The 22,816-nt window shown below is 40.0% G+C and overlaps 1 protein-coding gene across 8 annotated transcripts in view; it reads right to left on the bottom strand.

Annotated features, from left to right (window-relative positions):
• The window catches only part of ASB15 (ankyrin repeat and SOCS box containing 15), a 31,014-nt gene extending 22,893 nt beyond the window's left edge, over positions 1 to 8,121 (bottom strand). For all 8 annotated transcript variants that reach the window (XM_032304219.1, XM_032304212.1, XM_032304213.1 and 5 more), the window contains exons 1-2: positions 8,001 to 8,121; positions 2,861 to 2,927 (exon numbers count right to left, since the gene is read on the bottom strand). The gene's annotated coding sequence lies outside the window, so the exon portion shown is untranslated. The remainder of the gene's footprint in view (positions 1 to 2,860; positions 2,928 to 8,000) is intronic.
• Between the last annotated feature and the right edge of the window lie 14,695 nt (positions 8,122 to 22,816).

The raw sequence follows: 22,816 nt of genomic DNA on the forward strand, positions 1-22,816 counted from the left end.
AGCATCATTGGAATGAACCCAGAGACATTGAGATGCAATGAGAAGAGCAAGAGGAGGGGCACCTGGGTGGTTCAGTGGTTTAAAGCCTCTGCCTTAAGCTCAGGCCATGATCTCAGGGTCCTGGGATGGAGCCCCGCATCGGGCTCTCTGCTCATTGGGGAGCCTGCTTTCCCCTCCCTCTCTCAGCCTGCTTCTCTGCCTGCTTGTGATCTCTGTCTGTCAAATAAGTTAAAAAAAAAAAGCAAGAGGAGAGTTGTTTATCTATATCTCAAATTTAAAATGACCGGGACTCAATTCCAACTGAAGGCTGGCAGTAATCTGTTGCCAGCCTTCATGTAAAAATGTTTAATAAAGCACCAATCAGGAATCTGAGAAAAGGCCAAATAATATTGTGACCTCCTTTAAGACCTACTCACAGGGGCTCCACTTCTCAGTCTAGAGAAATTAACTGACCCTTTCTTTTTTTTTTTTTAAATTTTATTTATTTATTTGACAGAGATCACAAGCAGGCAGAGAGGTAGGCAGAGAGAGAGGAGGAAGCAGGCTCCCCGCCGAGCAGAGAGCCTGACGCAGGGCTCGATCCCAGAACCCAGAGGCAGAGGCTTTAACCCACTGAGCCACCCAGGCGCCTCCCTTTCTTTTTTTTTTTTTTTAATATTTTATTTATTTATTTGATGGAAAGAGAGATTACAAATAGACAGGCAAGCAGAGAGAGGAGGAAGCAGGCTCCCGGGTGAGCAGAGAGCGCAATGTGGGACTCCATCCCAGGACCCTGAGATCATGACCTGAGCCAAAGGCAGAGGCTTAACCCACTGAGCCACCCAGGTGCCCCTAACTGACCCTTTCTAAATAATGGTTTTGCCAGTCTTATTCTGGAGAAGACCACTAGTGAGGTTTATTTGTTACTGATATGCAGCGGCTGACAAAATAACTAGAACAATTATGCTGGACAATTAACCTTTTCATTTAAAGCATAGTTTAACCACTGATAGATGAATGGACGAAGAAGAATGGATAGAGGAATGGATATATATCATGGAGTATTACACAGCCATCAAAAGGATGAGATCATGCCATTTGCCACAACATGAATGGACCTAGAGCATATTACGCTAAGTGAAATCAGTCAGACTGAGAAGGACAAATACCATGATTTCATTCAAATGTGGAATCTAAAATAACAAATGAGTAAACACAATAGAAACAGGATCAGGTCTATAAATACAGAGAGCGAACTGATGATCACCAAAGGGAGAAGTGGGGAGAGAGATACAGGCTTCCAGTTAGGGATGAATAAGTCATGGGAATAAAAGGCACAGTGTAGGGAATGAGAGTGTTGTGTTGTGTGGTGACAGATGGGAGCTACACTCGCAGGGAGCACAGCATAACATATGGAGTTGTTGAATTGCTATGTTGTGCACCTAGAACTGAGGTAATGCTGTGGGCCAACTATACGCAAAAGAAATTTATACATAAAGAAAAATAAAGGGCTGGGTAACCTTCCTTAAGGTCAAGAACACATTTGATGAAAGCAATGGATTCTCACCCAAGAAGGACGCATACCCACCCAAAATTCTCGTAAAATTTTGGGGAATTCACGGATCCTCAGAAAGCCCTGTCACATACCCCAGTAAAAACCCACTGAATTAAGGATTTCTGAATGTTAAAGGTATTATCCAGATATCAGTAATTGGTAGTTTATTTTACAGGTGGGCTAAGTAAAACCATAGGTTTAGGTAGTGGGAAAAGGGTAAGTTAGGTGGTCATGTAAGTTTTGGAGTGTCTTTGGTAATAATAAGAAAAAAAAGCCCAGTGATTATGAACCCACTTCGCATACATTGCTGTGCTTTAAACGCCCCAGTTTTACTTTGTCGGTATTATAGATTCGTTTTGCATAAGTTGAAACTGTGGCATTGAGAGGTCAGGAGACCCAGCCACTGTCCGAGAACTACTAAGTAGAGCCTGGAGAGAGCACAGGTACCTTCATTTTTAAGGTCTTTCCAAAGCAGCAGGAAAACAATGCAGAGTCTGTTGCCCGTTAAAGAAAACACTTTGATTCTGCTCTTAACAGCCAGCTCGAAATGACAATAACTTCTATAAATAAATATTAGCTTCCAGAGACACATAAATCTTTCTCTTTGGTGCCCTGCCATAAGGCTTTGTGTTCCATAGGGTGGTCTGCGGTGTCCTAAACTTACCTTCATTCTGTACCTTGAATCTGGGAGTCCAAACATTACGGTCTTTACAAAAAGGACCCACATACCAGTGGGGGCCTGACTGAAGTGGTCAGGAGGTTGGGGTGATGTTGCAAGAGATGATGTCGGAGCGAACGTGGGTCCATGACGCCTGTCTGCGTCGGGCTCTCTCAACCCCCTCCAGCCCATATTCCCTGCTAGCGCTGCACTGTTGACGAGTCCGTGGGTCCTAAATGGGGCCGGCCCTCACAGTTTCCAGAGTGTCCAGTCACTTCCATGCAAGGAAGGCCTTTGTGTCCAGAAATATCACACGGCCCCCGGCACCTGTCACCCCAGTGTCACTCCGTTGCATCAGTGAGAGATAATGTTCTTTACGGCTCATTGTTCCATGTTCTAGTGTCCCTTTGAAAATGCCAGCCGCGCTCTATGGGTTCCCAGGGCAGACCTAGGATCTCTGGGGATAGTTAGTGAGGGTGGTTTGGGGCAGAGCAGAGGGCAGAGGGTCTAAGACCGAGTCGAGTGGAAGGTGCTAAGGGGGAATAAGAGAAGGGGCAAACAGTAAAACTTAGATTTCTTCACAGGATTGTACACAGCCCCGACCCAAACCCGGAGGTTCTGCTGTGTGGAATGGGGCACCGTCATACCCTGAGGCAATTATCTCTTACCTTGAAACTGCTACGGAGTGATGCGTTCACCTCCTGGAGGTCCCAGAGAGGATTGTCAGCATTTCTCCTATCAGAGGAATAGCGGTAGTGAAAGAGGATTTCTATGTTTTGTTTTTGTTAAGAAAACAGTTATTGTATTCAAAGCAAAGTTTGTTCTTGCTTTCCTGCATTTTGACCCTTGATATGTGTCATTTTAAAGGCATATCGAAGTCAATATGAATAGAACTTTGTCATCACTTTGGTTTTTACTCAGTGGCAACACACTTCTGCTCTTTCAGAATCCTGTGGCACAAAATGGCAAGTCAGACCAATGGCTTCACTGGACTAATTTCGCTGAATCAACCAGTCAATCAAGAGATTTCTGAGAGTGCAAAAATGCTGTCAGAATTGGGGGTCCAGCCCACAGACACAGGTAACTTTTATTTATAAGTATTGTCACAGCAACTCCCTCCACATGGTGTAATTCTATAAATGACAGGGAGAACGAGGCCAGTTCTCCTTCCCCAGTAGAACAACTTACTCTGATGATAAGTTGAACAAAGGTGCACGCACGTGTGCGTATACACCCACACGTGCGTGGGCACGCACACAGTTCAAAAAAACGAATGCTGGGGCACCTGGGTGGCTCAGTGGGTTAAAGCATCTGCCTTTGGCTTAGGTCATGATCCCAGGGTCCTGGGATTGAGCCCTGCATCGGGCTCTCTGCTCAGTGGGGAGCCTGCTTCCCCACCCCTTTTCTGCCTGCTTCTCTGCCTACTTGTGATTTTCTTTGTTGAAAAATGCTACTTTTATGTAGCATTCATAGAGCCATAACTCGACATTTTATAAAAGATATAAAAAGAGGCAAAATACACTATCGGCTGAATAAATGAATAATTAAGTAATCAGATACACGCTACTCTTAAAACTAGCAAATTAATAGATTCACCATGTGTTTCCTATGTCATATATCTTTGCAATTTCACTTCCAGTTTTGGAGCTACATTAACTGAGGCTGAGTTTCTAGGTAAATACACTAGTGATAAGACCTGTCATTTTAGTTTTGCTTATCTCTAGTTTCACAGAACAACATTAGATATTTTTACTCTACTATTGATTTCTATGTCAAATTCCATTACAACAGAGCTATCAGAAGGTGCGTGCTAGTTTGTGAAAATGATACACAGAATAGGAAGAAGCTCTAGAGTCACAAATAGGTGGATTTCTAGAGGAATAGAAACAGAATAGAAAAGAACAGAGCAAGCATGGCCCACAAAAAGGCAACTTATTAATAGATGTGCCCTTATCACAAGCTCAAATGATAATATGATTTTTTAAAAGCCCTATCCTTTGTTTATAATTCTAAGAATCTATCTTATAGAAATAATCAGAGATGTGGACAAAAAAATTATATATGAAAATGTTCATCTCAGCCATATTTAACTGCCAAGACACTAGAAACAATCAAATGTCCAACAAAAGGAAATTTGTGTAAGATATTATAGTATATCTAAGCAATGGAAAACTCTACAGTTACTAAAATCCATATCCTTGAAGAATATTTATTGCCATAGATAATGAGATACATTATATGAGATACATTCTCATATATGAGAATGACGTTCACTTAATCAGATGTTACTGGCCACTTGGAAGGAACTAAAATTGATTTTATGGAACCAAAGTTTACAAAGCTTTCCAGAAAACTGTCCTGGCATCTGGGTCCCAGGCTGTACCTTATAGGTGGTGAAATAGGTCACTTCCTGACAGGTCAGGGACCTTGGTGACTTTGGTAAGAGAGAAATTTGCACAAATTTATAGTAGAGCAGGTGAAACCTGGTGGAGATAATTTCTTGGCTTGGGGAAGAACAGAAATCTGAAAGACTGGTCCATTTACCTGAGTCATCCAAGCAAAGGCTTTGATACCAAAGTTATTCTATTTCTCTGTGTGAGACCAAAAGTTCATTTTCCTCTAATTAGTGAGTGGCAGCTTCCGAGGAAGGTGAGGCCAGTTACAGACCAAAAAATAGCTACATTTAGTTTAGGCAGCTGAGTTCTAGGGTAAGTAAAAAAATGTTTTGACTACATTAATTAACTACAATTACAATAAAAATGAAATGCCTCTAGACTTTACTAAAAGCATTGTTTATGTACCATATATGTATGTGAACACACTGCTACACTATCTGTCTATAATATATGGTATGTGTACAATGTCTATACCATATATATCGTATGTCTACATACTGCTCTAGGTACGTGTTCATTTGACATGGCAGCACTTCCTGCCTGGGGCTCAAGTCAAGTCTTTATGCATTCGAATCTCAAACAATAATGAGCCATTACATTTCTTCATATTTTATTTTGAAACCACATACAGACCACTGATTTCTTTTGGGGAGATAGTTGGGTAGAGCCGTTGGAACTTTGTTCAAACACTGCCCTCTGGATTAGCCGCCTCATTACCTGTGTTTGATGTGAATAATCAGCAAGCATTACCTAGCATTTTTCTGTAGTTGACCTCCTCTGGAATGAGGAACTAGAATTCTAGAGGTTGTTTGGCAGTTTTAGCTCTATTCCTCACCCTTGAGCAGGCGCTCTGTTTGACATGCTCCTTATTTGCGTCTCCTTCCTTGTCTCTAGAATCACCAGACTTCAGAGTTGACCATTAGATAGCCTCACCTGTAAATTCCATTTACAACATGCCCCACGAGTAATTGTCCAGCCTCAGCCCTCACCATCAAAGTGACAGAAAGGTTATATCCTCACAGAGCCCTTCGTCTTTGGCCAGCTTTAGCAATTAGGAAAGACAGTGAAGTTGAATCCTGTCTCCTCAAATCATTATTCTATGATCCTACTTGTATTCCTCAGGGTCACACCGAAAAAATATTGTTCCTCTCTACGTGAGGGCCCTTGAATCATTCCCCAGGAAGGCTGTTACGTCTCCAATGAGCCTTTTCCTCCTGAGGCAAGACAATTTTTCTTCCTGTGCCGTGGGTTCACCTCCCTCTGCCATCTTGATTGCTTTCCTGTAAACACACTTGTTTACCCATTTTTTTCTAAAACTGACTCTGGACCTTGGGCTCTGATGGGAGCACAATGGCTGTTGTCAAACCAACACATCAAGCAGGTGTGACCACCTCCTTTTCCCTAGATACTATAGATCTGTTAATTTAGCCTAAGCTCAGATGAATTTGGGGGCTATCATGTTACACACTTGATTTGGACCCCCTACTGGCCCAAATTGTACATCTCATATTTTTTCTCACATTATTGTTACGCATTTCTGCACAGGACTTTTTATTTAAACCTATTACATTTTGTCTTTTCTTCTTCTTTCTCTCTTTCTTTTTTTTTTTTTAAGATTTGACCTTTATTCCAGTCTGCTAAGATATAATGTGTTTTTTCTCCCTCCAAGTATTGTTCTATTTGCAGATCTATTGGCATGTCTTCTATAGGTCCATCTGCTCCATTAATAATGATAAATGTTGAACAGAAATTGGCACAGGCCAGAGAGGCCTTCAGGTTGACACTGATCTATTATTTAGCACCCTTCAAGAAAAGCTGTTTATCCCGTTACAAATCCTCCCAAACACACCACCATCTAGTACTAATGTCTCCTTTTTGATAATGAGACTATCATCAAGAAATGCTGTCAACTACTCTGTTGAAATACAGATGCATAGTGTCTACTGCATTTCCCTTCTCTGCTGAATCTAAAAGTTAAAGGAGGAGTATCGACCCACCAGTTCTTGATGATGATAATTTTTCTTCCTAAGGATTTTCAAACCATCCTATTCATTCATTCAAAAACATGTGTTCAGTGTCTGCTATGTTCCTGGCAGTGCTAGACACAATAGGATCCATGCCCTCAGAGAGTTTGCTGCCTTTAAAAGTGCATTCTAGACTTTTCTCCGGAAGCAACATCGGTTGCTCTACTCCTTTCCAAGCTTTGGCAGGAAGTCAAGCACATAGCACATCCTCAATAAATATTTGTTTTATTGAATTTAATAGCTAATACAAGTAACATCCATTGAGTACTTACTGGTGACATACATTATCCCAAGTACCTTAGTCAATTTAATTTAATAGAGAGTTTCCCCTATTTTACAGATAAGGAAACAGAGGCACAGAGTTGTGAGGTAATTTGCCCAAGCTTGCACATCTAGTGAGTGGTGGAGATGTGGATCGAAACCCAGTTTTTTGGCATTAGAAGGCATACAGGCTTAACCACTCTACTGTAACTGACGATCCAGCTGCTATAACAAAATTAATGAAAAGAGGTCTCATTTCACAACCCAAATATTCATAAGTTTTCTAAAAGAGCTTACACAAACAACCAGCAAGCATACCAAATAATCCAGTAGAATATACATATTTTAGGTAAATTTTCAGCTGAAAACAAGATATTTATTCCCACAGAAACAACTGAAGTATAAAATTATGATACTTATGATGATAATAAGTCTTCTCAGTGCAAAGCAGAGTTAGGACTTCCTCGTCCACATCCCTGCTATTTCACAGAAATCATTTCATTTTAGATGTAGAAGGTTCTTTAGACGTCATGTGTTCATTTATGTACCTAGCAGATGAGCGATGGGCTCGGGTAAATTCTAAGGGCTGTCCAACCTCAAGATGCTATGATTTATTTTGCAGAAGCAAATTTCCAATTTACTGGGTTCCTTTTTCTCATCCGAATCAAAAGAACTGAAAGGAATTTTTCAATCTGAACTCAAAGCACCCATCTTTTGCTAGTGTAAATGATGAAAAAGCCTTGATAGAACTTCATTTTAATTAGTCACAAAAATCATTTAATTTTTTTCTCAGAAACAAGGGCCCGCTAAAACCCTGCTGAGATTCCGTAGTGTGTATACTCATACTTCCTGTAAGCATATTCATACATAATCTGTTTTTCTTATGATACCATTATGCTTCATAACTATGCCATGGAATTAATATTCTCTGAACAAACAAAAATAACCCTGCCTTTATTCTCTGATTAGAAAGACTCTAGAAAGGCAACCCCCCAGGGTGATCAACTGGAAAGAAAGTAATGAGAAGCTACCACAATATGTATTTCCATCCATTTAAAATATTCCCAATATTAAACTACTTAATAAGTGAGTTGGTGAGGTACAGATCAAATATTTCATAATCTCACCTTTTGGAATTATCGTCTTGTCATTCTTATCCAGGGCCTTGCCTTCCTAAACCAGAGGAAGTGCCTTGGAGCCAATGTGTTCCTCTGTGTATCTAAAATTAAGTACCCAGTTGGTGGTTAAATTAAGATCTGACCTTGTACAACTGAAACATAAGCAGTTCCTGGCACGCAATAAAGTATTACCCATGACTTCTCTAGACTCTCATCAAAAGAAACATAAGCCCACAGAGGTATAATAAGATTAGCTGTGTCCTGATTGGTTCAAAGAGTGCTCATGAAAACAAATGATCTGCCAACCCAGCTGCTGTGAGGGTTCCTACTGAGGGAACCGAGCAAAACCACTCTGGCAGAATTTTTACCTATCTTAAAAATTAGTTGTTCAAGAGACAAAACGGTCAGTCTTTGAGTCTATATGTCTCCATATTCAAATCCACTTGTAGTCAATTCTCACACACACTATTTCTTGTTCATCTTTTAGACTCACATCAAATCTTATTACATATGATCTTCTTGGTGTATGAATTTACTGCTTTTCATTTAATCTGCATTGAATACCTGCCAGTCTTCTACACCAAAGGGGATACAATATTCAGCGACATCTACTCTAATCATGGATTTTTAGGTCAAATTATAAAACATATATAGTCTTAAAAAAAAGTGAGCAGCAGATGTAAAGCAAGCAGAAAAATCAGGATTTTTTTTTTTATTGGGAAGGGTTGTTTGTTTTCTATTTAAAACAAACAAACAATAAAGTTGAGTGTCTTACTGATTTTCTAATGAAAATAATCTGCTCTAAGTTTGTTTTGACATGGCTCTCCTTGGATTAGCTCAGGTCACTGTCAGCATTCACAAAGCCATCTGGCTTCTGTCCCCAGCACTCCACTAAAGCAACTCTTCTGAAGGGTGTCAGTGCCCTCCGAGTGTCTAAAGACACTGCATGTATTACTTTTCAGACCCTCTGTTAGATTTCTGCCATTGGTTCCTTCCTTTCTACTGAACTATCTACTCCCTGGTTTTGGGGAGCACTATAAATAAGCTTTTGTTTTTCTTCTATCTCTCTGACCCATATTTTGGACTTGGTGTCAGTGAATAAACACATCAACTATAGTGAATTTACCAGTTTTACTTCCAAACTTGGAATGCCATAAACATGAAATCAGAGGTCCCAGCTCTTCTTTGTGATAGAAGAGGCTGTACTTCCATCATTCTCAGAGCAGACCCTGAGAAATATTATGTATTTATACCACTATTAATTGTATCTTGAAATGTTCAAGTTTTTTTGTTTTTTTTTTTTTAATATTTTATTTATTTATTTGACAGACAGAGATCACAAGTAGGCAGAGAGGCAGGCAGAGAGAGAGGAGGAAGCAGGCTCCCCGCTGAGCAGAGAACCTGATGTGGGGCTCGATCCCAGGACCTGGGATCATGATCTGAGCCGAAAGCAGAGGCTTTAACCCACTGAGCCACCCAGGTGCCCCGAAATGGTCAAGTTTGAGGGTTAGAATATGGTACATGTTTTATAACTCTTAATATAATTAGGAATTTTTCAATAAAAATTCTTATAAGAAACAAATGGCATTGTGAAACCCTTTAATTTTTATATAATACTTTGAGATAACAATATTAAAAATTCATATGAAGGCTTAGAGCTCAATGCAATTTATGGGTAAAATCTATACCCACCATTTAAAAATGTGGTTTGGCACATTTTAGGGACATTTCTGCTCTTATACCAATCAATTTATGACTCTTTTATCCATTTATATAATAGTTATTATAAATCTCCTTAGATCACACAACATTTAAAATAATGCTTAACATAACAGAAAGGACAAAAAAGACAGACTGAGTGCCAAATAAATGAAAACATGTTCCTGATGTCGTAGGCCTATGAACAAGTCTTCTCTTACCACTTATTGTCTCTGTCACCTTAGATTTGCTATTAAATTTTTGAGACTCACTTTATTCACCTGAAATGAGGACTAATAATAATAATAACCATAATAAGGAAAGTAATAATACAATGACCGCAACACCCACCATTTTTTAGGAGGTGTATTCCTCAAACAGTTAATCTTCTCTACACACGCAATAAAGCATGTCTTGAGTAATTCAAATATTTGAAAGAATGATCTGTTCATATGCTTATAATCATTCCCATATTTGCCTGTTTTGGAAGTTGGCTTTTCCTGTCGATCCTCTCAAAATGGAAACAAAGTGAATCAGATTTTTGAACAGTGGACTTCGGGTTCGCCTGGAAAGGGTGTTTCCAGCAAAGGGTGTGAGCAAGCCGTGAAGAGCTGTTGAACACAACGGCTGTTCTGAGGAAGGCACGTATAATGATACCAACACCCAAATACATGTCCTTGTGTCTTTATATGGCAAGAAATCCATGTCCTGTTCCACATTGATAATTATAGCAACTAAAATGAGGAGTCTTGGGGTGCCTGGGTGGCTCAGTGGGTTAAAGCCTCTGCCTTCGGCTCAGATCATGATCCCAGGGTCCTGGGATCGAGCCCCGCATCGGGCTCTCTGCTCAGCAGGGAGCCTGCTTCCTCCTCTCTCTCTGCCTGCCTCTCTGCCTACTTGTGATCTCTGTCTGTCAAATAAATAAATAAATCTTAAATAAAAATTTAAAAAAATAAATAAAATAAAATAAAATGAGGAGTCTTAGGTGGGAAGGGTTGAAGCACAGTGGTAGAAGGACTGTCCCTGGGGATGCCTGGGTGGCTCAGTTGGTTAAGCAGCTGCCTTCCGCTCAGGTCATGATCCCAGCGTCCTGGGATCGAGTCCCACATCGGGCTCCTTGCTCGGCGGGGAGCCTGCTTCTCCCTCTGCCTCTGCCTGCCATTCTGTCTGCCTGTGCTCGCTCTCTCCCCCTCTCTCTCCCTGATAAATAAATAAAATCTTTAAAAAAAAAAAAAAAAAAGAAGGAGGACTGTCCCTGGAAGCACCCATTCTTATTTGGGGAACAAAAGATTTGGGTAGCCATGTGCATTAACTTCCAGAAAGCACAGGGCTTCCTGGCCTTCACATTCAGGCACCTGCTGCTGCTACACTCCTTACTTGCTCACAGGGACTCCGTGTTGCTGGAAACGTGCCACTCGCAGGCCTTTGAAGGTGAGTTAAAAATACAGATCTTGCTAAGATTAGCCCAACAATCAAATCCACCCCTGACAAAGCCATTTATCAGATTCTATTCTGATCCGACCTCTGCTTTCCAAAAACCTATCTGCAGTTTTATCTTTGCCTTCTGGACAAAGTGGCCTGGTTCAAACTCCTTGGGGAATCTTGCTTTGTTTTGTCCTAATATTTTGCAGTTTAGTAAGCAACCTCTATGCACATGTCACTTGGTTTCATTTTTACTTCGAAATACAGTATTTCCAGTTTTCTCCTCCTCCTTCCTCCCTTTCTTGCGCTTGCTCATTATTTTGGTCATGAGGGGTTGTGATTTAAATACGCACATTTTATTTCAATTGTGTATAAAACAGCGCAGAAAAATGTGAGTAAGAAAAGACATCCTTTATCTCTGGTGTTCATCTGAGGACTTTGATAATTGGTTGTTTGCTGTGCCTTCTATTGTTTTGTTTTCTTTCTCAGACTTAAAATCAAGCTGACACTGGGAATCAAATCGATCAGCACCGCACTCCACCAGGGTGCTGACGTCACAGGCCTCTGAGGAAGCGGCATGGCTCCTGCCATCTTGTTTCCATACAGCAGCACAAAGGCAAGTGACAAGAAAGCAATTTCTAGGAAGGCGCCACTGCAGATAGCATGCTAAGCGAATGAGGAGCACAAAAGAGGGAAGAGTTCTGTTCTGGTGGTTAGTTACATGCACTTTGTCCCCGGTGTCTGTGGAAGTGCTCGCCATGTTGGAAGAATGCATGAAATATGGGTAAATGCTTTCTAAACATGGTGACTTGTTCATCTGGGTTAGCAGTTATTTCTTTGCCTTTCCTTTCTTAAAAGATTTATTTATTTGAGAGAGAGAGAAAGCACAAGGAAACAGGGAGGAAAGACAGAGGCAGAGGGAGAGAGAGTCTCAAGCAGACTCCATGCCGAGTGTGGAGCCTGACAGAGGGCTTGATCTCATGATCCTGACCTGAGCCAAAGACAAGAGTTGGAACCTCAACCAGCTGTGCCACCCAAGTGCCCCAGCAGTTATTTCTTATTTATTTTTACTAGAGGTTAATTCAGTTAAAACTGAGTCATAATAAATGTCAAGAAAGCAGGCTGATGGAATTAATTTTCACTACTATGAAAGACATTTCAGGAACATCAAAGAGAAAGAACCCTGGATTAAAAGAAGGCAAGGAATTTGAAGTTTAGTTTCAGATGTGTCCATGTTTTTGTAAATTAAGGCAAACCACTTAAATGTCTATGCCCTGGTTTCCACCTATATAATAATTCTGCTCTTGTTATTTCACAAGAGGCATAATTAGGAAGTTCTGTGAAAAAGTCATAATCACTCTACAGATAGAGTACTTACTATCACATTGTTCCATTGACCCTTGAAGTTTGAACTTCATAGACCCCTTATATATGGATGTTTTTACTACAGTACCATAAATGCATTTTGTCTTATAATTTTCTTCATAATATTGTCTTTCCTCTAGTTTACTTTTTTGTAAGAATATAATGGAAAACTCATCTACAAAATGTGTGTTAACTGTTTTATGCTGTTGGTAAGGCTTCTGGTCAGTGGTAGGCTATCAGTGGTTAAGTTTTGAGGGAGACAAAAGTCATTTGTGGATTTTTGACTGAACAGGGACTAGCGTCCCTAATTCCCGTGTTGTTCAGGGGTCAGTTGTATTATATTTCAGAGACCTAAAATGGATATTAAAGAAAATATCCCAGGTTGCCTGTTCTGTACATGAACACACACATTGTACTAGATGCAGAATGGTGCAGTGGTGCGAGGCCACTTCAGGACACACATGTGGAGAGAGGTGGGACATGCAGTTCTGGTCCTTAACAAGCTTACCACAGTGGGGTGACTCAGTCAGTTAAGCATCTGACTCTCGATTTCAACTCAGGTCATGGTCTCAGGGCCCCATGTCAGGCTCTGCATGGAGCGTGGAATCTGCTTGAGATTCTCTCCCTCTCTCTCGGCCTCTCCCCTACACACTCTCACTCACTCACTCTCAAATAAATAAATAAATAAATAAGAAAAGAAGTTTACCATTGTGTAGAGAAAAAATAAGTAGAAAAGAAGCCAGAATCAGGTGAGAGAGATAAGGCATAAGTAAACTTCGAGGAGAAGGTCAGAGAACAAAGACATACGTTTGAGTTTTAAAAAAAGAGAAAATGGCTCTGCATCAATAGACCATCAAAGTACTTTGAGAGTATTTATTTTTCTTCTTCTCTTTTGTAATATTGATCTCTTATCTATCCCAGATTGATAGTGTGATAAGGCAAGGAGACTCACTATTCTCAGTATCGTACTTAAACTAAACAAAATCATAATCAAGACTATATAATAAAACTTTATATTGGTAACCGAAGTAAAATTTGAATTACTGAAAATTCTGTATTGTATACTGTTTTTTTCTGTAAAGACTGATGTTTTTTATGTGCACCTGTTGTGTTTCAGTGTTTTTGGAGCTACTAATGCATGAAATTCATCAACTGATATCTGGTTATGAACAAGAACATTTTAATATTAATTGTTATATAAGAGTTATATGAAGTTGGTAAAGAAAACTTACCATGTTAAAGCTCAACAATCTCACTGTAAATCTATCCTTTCTATAAGTAATAGATAGACCCACCTTTTGCTGCTCTTGCATTCAGATCTTTATTTTTTTATATTTCAACTTTGACCCACTGTTTTGTGTATGTTCAAGTTATTTCAATATGAAAGGTAAGCTTACGGGGCGCCTGGGTGGCTCAGTGGGTTAAAGCCTCTGCTTTCGGCTCAGGTCATGATCTCAGGGTCCTGGGATTGAGCCCTACATCAGGTTCTCTGCTCAGCAGGGAGCATGCTTCCCCCTCTCTCCCTCTGCCCGCCTCTCTGACTACTTGTGATCTCTGTCAAATAAATAAATAAAATCTGTTAAAAAAAAAAAATAAAGAAAGGTAAGCTTGGTGATTCTTTGAGGAAACTAGAAAAATGTGATTATTTTTGCTAGGCTTACATTTATCTCTAATAAAACAGTGTAAGTAATTGGATGGAATACTCTGGATTTTCCAAAATAGTATTTCTACTAATTATTTGGCTTAATTGTGACTTGATTTGAGAATCTAATACACAATTACAATACAAATAAGGCAATTTGCATTTTTTCACAGATCCTATAATATCAAAAATATAAAAATTAAGGTGATTTTTGAGGGTTTTTAAAAATATTTATTTATTTGAGAGAGGGAGAGCAGAGTGAGTGAGAGAGAACACGAGTGGGGGAGGAGGGGTAGAAGAAGAGGGAGAAGCAACCTCCCCGCTGAGCAGGGAGCCCAATGTGGGGCTCCATCCCACGACCCTGAGATTATGATGCTTACCTGACTGAGCCACCCAGGTGCCCCAAGTTAAAGGTTTATTAAGGTGTTTTTATGCAGCTTGGAATGTTGAGATAATTTCCCAGTCCTGAAGATTGGAACCATTCAGTCTCAGTGTAAGCAAATACTTTAAAGGGGACTTTGGATGGGATAAAACAGTGAACAGATTCATGGGCTACGGGACATCTTACAAAGTCCAGAATGGTAGGACCCAGAGAAGTAGATGAGTGCAGGATTCTCACCCGTGTTATATTTGGCAAATATTTGTTGAGCGTGTATTATGCCAAGCACTGCCCTAGGACACCAATGACCCACCAGGTCCCTATTCTTGACGAACTTACTTTTATGTTAGTGAAGTAAATATTAAACAAGAGAATAAATTGTAGTAAACTTATGAAGAAAATAAGCATGAAAATCATTGGTAACAAATATATCACATAGGAATCCCCACAAGTAATGAATCAGTTTGAGGACTTAATTCTAGTGCTTCCTAAATTGGGATTTAGGGAATTAGGAGGTGTTTCCTATTTTGAAAAAAGTTGGGTGTTTCTTTAACCACTTAAAGTTTTCAGAAAATTTCACCTGAAAAAAATCAATCTCTAAGAGGGTGAACTGGTACCCAATTCCAGTTCAAGATTTTTTAGTTTTCATTGAGATAATTGTATCCTATAACTGAAAAACTCAAGGAAATGCTAGCACATTCCTATACCTATCGGTTCCTTCATGAGGACCACGCTATTTAGATTATTACAGCTGTATAGAATGGTGTGATATTTCAGAGGGCAAGTCATCCCTCATCATTTTTCTTTTTTTTTCCTCTTTTTTAAAAAAATTATTTTTTATTTATTTTCAGCATAACAGTATGCATTATTTTTGCACCACACCCAGTGCTCCATGCAATCCGTACCCTCTATAATCCCCACCACCTGGTACCCCGACCTCCCACCCCCAACCCCTTCAAAAACCTCAGATTGTTTTTCATCATTTTTCTTTTAAATATATTTTTGATATTTCACACATTAGTATCTGTTAGGTGACTTTTTAAATCATCTAATCAAGATGGAATTGTGACCGGGCATACACTAAAAATAGATTCCTCTGGGAATAGTTGACATGTCTAAAATACTTAATTTATCCATGCAGGAAAACTGTATGTTTCAAATGATTCAAAAGTTTTCTTTTAAGCTTATATAAGATGCAATAGGTTTTTTTTCCCCCTTAAGTCTTTATTGTTTAAGTATTTTGTAATTTTTATTTCTTTGTAAAGAGAATTGTTTTCCTCAGTATATTTGAATTGGTTATTTCTGGCACATAGAAAGCTAACCCTCCTTTTTAAATTTTAGTTTAGCTGCCTTTCAGAACTCTTATTTGTTCTAATAATTTTAAGCTAATTTTCTTGCATTCTCTTCTTTTTGTACACAGTGTCAACATGCTGAGTGATTAGTAACCTTACCAAAAAATCATAGACCAGCTTGTAAGAGAAGAAAAAGAAAGATTCCACTATGAAATGTTTAGAAGTAATTAGTATATAAACACTAACTTTAAGTATGATGCCTATGGAGCAAGGGTTCTCAGGTTTGGCTCCCACTGGGACCACCTGAAGAGCTTTAGAAAACTTAAAACTGATGGCTGGGCCCTTCCCCCAGAAACTCTGCGGTAATTCCTGAGCATCAGGATAGAAAAACTCTGCAGGTGATTCTAACATATTGCCAAACTTAGGAATCATATTTATAGGTGACTTAAAATATTCATCGTCATATAAAAATCCATTTCTTTCCTTCCCGTTAACTTCGTGCTTTGACATATCTAACTCTTGATTTTAAAGAAAAATTTTTTGTTGTTTTAAATATGTACTCATTCTTACTTAGTCTCAAAACCATACATTCCCTTATTCCATAAGTCTTTTTGGAACAGCACCGTATTCCAGACGTACCGTTCAGGATGCAGGGATGAATAAAACACATTACCCTCTGACATGCAGGGACTTTTATGTTGGAGTACTGGTTTGAACCGGATGTTGGGTTTGTGAGAGAGGAGACCAGGATGGAGCCTAAGCAGCTGGAAAGATAGGGCTAACATCAACTAAGATCAAGAAGGTTCCGGAAGGAGCAGGTTTAAAGAGAAGGACTAGGAGCTCAGTTTGGATCATGTAAAGTTTGAAACACCTATTCAAGTCCAAAAGGAAAAGTCTAATAAGCCAGTGAATGTGCATTCATATTTGGGGTTAGGCGAAGGCCGAGCTGCAGAAATAAATTAGTGATATTTAAAGCCAAGAGGCTAGATGAGCTCACCAATGAACACTCCTAGATGTAGGAATAAATCCATTCAAGGGATGAGGCCTGGGGTTAACCGAAGCTTCAAGGTAGAATGCAAGCCAGAAGAAAAATATTTGCAGCATGAGGGAGTGAGCAACTGTATCAAATTCTGCTGCTGGGTCAAGTAAGATGAGGACTAAGAACTGACTACTGGACTCAGCACTCTTCAGGTTTGTTTTCTATTCCAAAAATCATCTCAGTAACCGGCCAGGCTTCCTTTCTTGATTTCCTGTCTTTCTCCTCCTCTGCCCTCCTTCTCAGGATGGGCAAGAGAGACTAGGTTTATGTAGCTCCCTCAATCAGGCAGTGTTGCTTGCTTCCTTATACCTTTTCTTTCTGAAAAATGTCTCTCAGCTCATTTTGTTAGCCTTATGTGATGAGTAAGGGACCTGGAGTTGGAAAACTCAGTGCTTTTCAAGTTTATACTAGCAACTGCTTCAGAATGAAACAATGTCATAGGATAGACAGGTAAATAGAATTTACAGTTCTACAAATTCCTTAGAAAAATCACCCGACGCAGGATGCGCGAGCGGGTGAGGTGGAGGGCAGGACCGGCGCCACAGGCTCCGCAGGCGAGGGCTTTCGGAGCTGTTCAGAGTTCTGGGGCGCTTCATGGCCCTCAATTCCAGCGTCTTCTTAGAGCTCATTCCCGGTGATAGCTCCTCCCATGACCTGACATCAGAACCGGCTGGGACGTTTGGAAATGGGTCCATCTCTTACCTCTCTGGATCTTCCCTTTCCCAGCAGGAATATTAAAATGAGGACTGGAATTAAACGTGCTATTTCCCTTTCAATTTTAAGAATCTATAATGCTTTCTACATTTTATGTTCTATAGCTTGAACAGTCTTTACTTTTAAAGCTTCAGATTCTGCTAAAATACTCCTGTGCCCAATGCTGGCTATTTCTTCACCTTCTATCTGACTTAGATTTTAAAATGGCTATTTTGGGGGAACGCCTGGATGGCTTTGTCAGTTAAGTATTCGACTCCTGGTTTTGGCTCACGTCATGGTCTCAGGGTCATGGGGTCAGGCTCTGCACTCAGCTCTGAGTCTGCTTAAGACGCTCCCTCTCCCTTGGCCCCTCTCCCCTTTCTCTCTCTCAAATAAATAAATAAATAAGGTTTCTCCTCATTAGTATAGCGGGGAGTATCCCTGCCTGTCAAATAAATAAATTAATTAATCTTTAAAAAAAAAAAAAACAAGCTAACAGGTTAGCCCTTAAATAAGATTTACATCCTATATTACTATTTTGGAGCAACCTAAATGCAGTGTGTTTCTCCCTGAATAGGTATTACATTAATTTATTCACTGGGCACGGATTTATTAGCTATGTGCCAGGGACAATGGTAATCTCCAAGGCAGTTCTTCCTCAGTTGAAGAAGATGGAGAGATGGCCAAAAGAAGGTGATATTTAGTTTTTGGAGGGGACAAAGAATGTATCACAGAGTTGAGAAGGATGAGAAGGATTTTTTAAGAAAAATATATATATAACCTAAAGAAGGACAGGCATCCCAGGCAGAGAAAATGCACATCACTGTAGGAAAATGGCGTATGTGGGAGGAAGGTCACAGAACACACTGAGGGGCTGTAGCAAATGAGCTGGAGTCTTTGGCAGGAGTCAGAACATGGGGAACATTATATTCTGAGAACTAGGTACGTTATATTTTATTTTATTTCTTCCTCTAGGGCAGTAGCATTGACAAAGGACTTATTCCTGGGTGTTAACTGGGCTGCTTGGCATTCTTATCCAGGATCTCAAAGGCCATGTGCATATTCTGAACATTGAACATGCACACCCCACTATAACCCCACTTCCCATCCTCACACATCCTGCTTTCCAAAAAGCTGTAACCTCAAACCTTGTGGAATGAGTTTGGCCAAGTGTTTCAGAGTCAGAGAACCCCACTGCAGGAGGCAAGAAGCAGCCATGGGAGCTTTCTAGATAGGACAATGTCATGGTCTGACTTGATTATTTCTCCTCCCTCTTCTAATTTTGCAGATATTTTATCACTGAAATTGAGATGGAGATTCTGTTCCATATTTAATAGGACGTGTTCTGTTCACAAATGGATGTACAGCTAGAGCAGACAACATCTGGCCCAGCATGGCCCAGAACGCGTGACTGCAGAGTCAGAAGGCTCTTTTCAGTTTGTTAACCAATCCATTTGCTTTACCTAAAAAGTTCATTTATATTGTTTCTAAAGTTTGCAGAAATCTTTCAAAAAATGCCCTTGAAGTCTCCTATTTTTTCCTCAAAATCTGTCAGACTTAGAAGTGACAAAAAAGGGAAAGACCATGGAAACATATCTGGTAAATTCCCAACTGCACTTCAGCAATAATAAAAGAAAACTTTCACTTTACAAAATAATGTATTAAATAACTTATTAAGTAGCAAGTCATTCTCATAATGTGATATACATGAGTTCAACCAAAGGGCTTCTCAGAAACCTATCTTTTGGGTAGTGAAGCTCACAAGTTCCTTAGAATGAGATACGTTAAAAAAAGGGGAAGATAGAAATATGAAAATACAGCCTCAGGACTTAAACTAGGCAGGATCCTCCTCCCCTGGCTTGGAGACTGGGTGTCTGGAGAAGAGCTTTTTCTAACCACACAGTTGAATGATCTTGTCCTGCCTCCCCTCTTACTATAACAATGCAGAAGGCGGTCAAATGCTAAAGTGAGGCTGTTACGTGATCATTTAATTATTGATGAATTCTGGTTTTGACTTCAAAGAGTCTGGAAGTTAATGGACTTTTTCATGGCGGCTCACACCCCTCCTGTTGTTTTTCTACCATCTAGTGAAAGTCATTTCCGTGGATTGGTGCTTAAATATATTGTGGAGCACGGATGCATTGAGAGAAAAGGAACACCTCCTCCGCAAAGAGCTGAAGGAAGCCAGTGGGAGACGGATACCACCTGGCTATGGACTGAGTTATTGGTAAATAAAGGACATTTTTTTCCTAAACGGAGCCGAGCTGTGCCTACATTGAAGGACAGCACCATCTAGTGGGCAAAGAGTCACACAGCAGTGGATGCCCATTGGTATGCTTTCTGATTCTGGATTCTGGATTTTGAACACTTTTCAAAGACTTAGGGGTGCGTTGGGAATACAGCGGTCTCTTGTCATCACTGACTTACCCAGATAGTCTCCAACTAACCCTCGATGCTGTGCTTTGCATTCGTTTGCCACCTAATAATTATAATGATGGCCAGTGTTTACTGAGGTCCGGTTATAATAGTATTAGGCTAAGTCCTTCTCAGGGTTTCTGTGTACAGTTGTGCAGGTTGTGCCTGGCACAGGGATGCCTTGGGTGAAGGCACCAAGGGAATGAAGTCGTCTTCATCTCCACTCATTCGTATGAGCCCTCTGTTGAAGGGTTGTGTCTGCCTGGAGAGGGGAGTCGAAATTTTCTAAATTGCACAAAGGTTCCGTATAATGCAGCCTCCTATGTGCATTTAATTCTCACAACACTCCTGCAAAGCAGATATTATATTATCATGGTCCTTTTTCAAGGAGGAAGCAAGCCCTAGGAAGGGTTAAGTAAATTGTCCAAGTTCGCATAACTAGTGAGAGGGCAGAGCAAGATTGTAACCCAGACGGACTTGACCATATGGTGAGACCTCCCAGAAGTGTGAGTGTGTGTGTGTGTGTGTGCATCCGCACAGGTGCTTGCATGTCAGACCACTGTCTCTATCCCCATGCTGGAGCGAGAGGTGTAGTACAGTGTCTTCTCACGACCAGGAACTCCTGCTCAAGTGGCCCAAATCAGAGGCAAGCTCAGAGCTGCCCCTGTGCCTGGCAAGTCTGACTGAAGCAATTCAACAAGCAGCTAAATCAAAAACATATCAAGCGTTGCACTGGAGAATCCAGGGTCGCCATGCTCCTCAAGACTTCTCCTGCTCCTTTACTTAACTTGTATGCTCTCTGAACAGGCTATGTACCTTCTTCCCCCGTGTCTTACATGTGAGATGCCACCCATCTCAAACGTCCTTTCTTGCTGCTCCCCAGCTCAGCATAATGAAGTCCTGCTCCTTGGAGACCCAGCTTCACTCTTCTTTCTCCACTTCTGTCAAGTTTTCCCAATCCTGCCAGAGTCCATCTTTTTTTCTTTATCTTCCGATCATATATTTTTTTGTTTGCCTTAGGCTGTAATTATCTATGCACATTTCTTACATCGGGTTTTTATCTTTAACCTCCGGGGTGGCAGGATGTGACCCCGCAGGATTTGGGCAAACCAGGCGTGCAGTAAATGGGAATTAAATTCAGGGCCTGGGGACCTAAACAAAAGCAAGAGAAACCTGCAGCTTCACCATATGTTTCATGTTCTCTCTTAAACTAAATGTCTACATCGGCGTTTCATAGCACAGGGAACGACAAGCTCGGAGTCGGAAGGCAAATCCACAATGCATTCTATAACATAATAGATTTGTTTTTAATAAAGACCTAGTGAATAATTTAATTAGTGTGATTTGCCATAATTAACTCAGCTCCCAGGAGCAGAACAAGTTATAACTTTGCAAATCTCTTGGTAGCAGGCAGGTTGCAAACTAATTCAGAGTTAATTTTTAACTTTCGCTTTGGCAATGATTGTCTATTAGACCCTCCGGCTAAAGTTAAGCAAAAATTAAGCAGAAGAAAGAAATAGAAAAGCCATTCTGGATATTTCTGAGAATACTTACCGAGAATTTATTTTGCACAGAAGTGAATTAATTGATAATAAAAAAAAGACTTCAGAGAACAAACGTACCTCTTATAATCTCAGCAGTGAGTCTAACGCAAAGTGGAAATTTAAAAAGTATTCATTAAAAAATAAATTTAAGATTCTTCTTCTTTAATTCTAACAAGATATTTTTATCTAAGATGTGTTCCCAACTAAGCTTTACAATTATTAAGGAAAACATATCACAATAGAATCAATGCATTTAAATATTATTGGTAAAATAAACATGACCCCATTTTTATATATCGGATAACACTATTAATATTCTTTCTTCTTTCTTACCTTTGCATATAAAATATCTTGAATATAAATGGCATTATCATAGATTTGCATTAAGAAAGACAAAACCGGGTATATCAGATATGAAATAGGAGAAATAAGACTTCATAAAATTTACTGATGGCAATGGTTCAGTTGCCTGAGTATCTACAAGAGGGAGGTGGACTATAGGGTGGAAAATTCTAGTCATGTATGCATCATTGTGATTAACTAGATTGCTAGTTTACAGCAGTCTTTTTCATGAGTTTTAATATTAAAAGGTCATATACAAAAGATGGCCAAGATCCCTTATAATGAAGATATATACAAGGACAATGCTAGGAAAACGTAAGCCTCAGATTAACTGAGCTCACATGCATGTGTGCATGTATGAATGAATGACTACTAAAAATACAGAGCTGACTGCTTAATGTACAGTTCTTTACAGAGATAGAGAGATACGTTCACGGTTTAGGAGAACGGAAAATATTAAAATAATAGGTAAGTAGGGGTGCCTGGGTGGCTCTGTGGGTTGAGCCTCTGCCTTCAGCTCAGGTCATGATCTCAGGGTCTTGGGATCCTGTCCCGCATTGGGCTCTCTGCTCAGCAGGGAGCCTGTCTCCCCCCGCCCCCCCTCCCCGTCTGTATGCCTACTTGTGATCTCTCTCTGCCAAATAAATAAAAATCTTTAAAACAACAACAAAAACACCAGCACATGCACATTTTCTGAAGCACTCACATTCAGACTGAGTTCTGTCAGCAAAAATTATAGTATAATTTGTATACTATAGTAATCTGTGCGGCGTCCAAGACAGGAAAGTGGTGGCGCGAACTCTCTTGTATCTGGTTTGGTTAAGAGAACTAGAGGGAAGGAGCTACACCAAGAACACAGAGATGAGTGATAGCTGCAGGAAGCAGTCTGTCTGTTCTTTCCTGATCAGCCTAGGAAAATCCAACTTATTTTAAAATGATTAATAAATATCAGAATCTTACAGGATAGATGTAAATACAATGAAGATAAGGATGA

This window comes from Mustela erminea, chromosome 11, assembly GCF_009829155.1.
Source record: "Mustela erminea isolate mMusErm1 chromosome 11, mMusErm1.Pri, whole genome shotgun sequence".
NCBI lineage: Eukaryota > Metazoa > Chordata > Mammalia > Carnivora > Mustelidae > Mustela > Mustela erminea.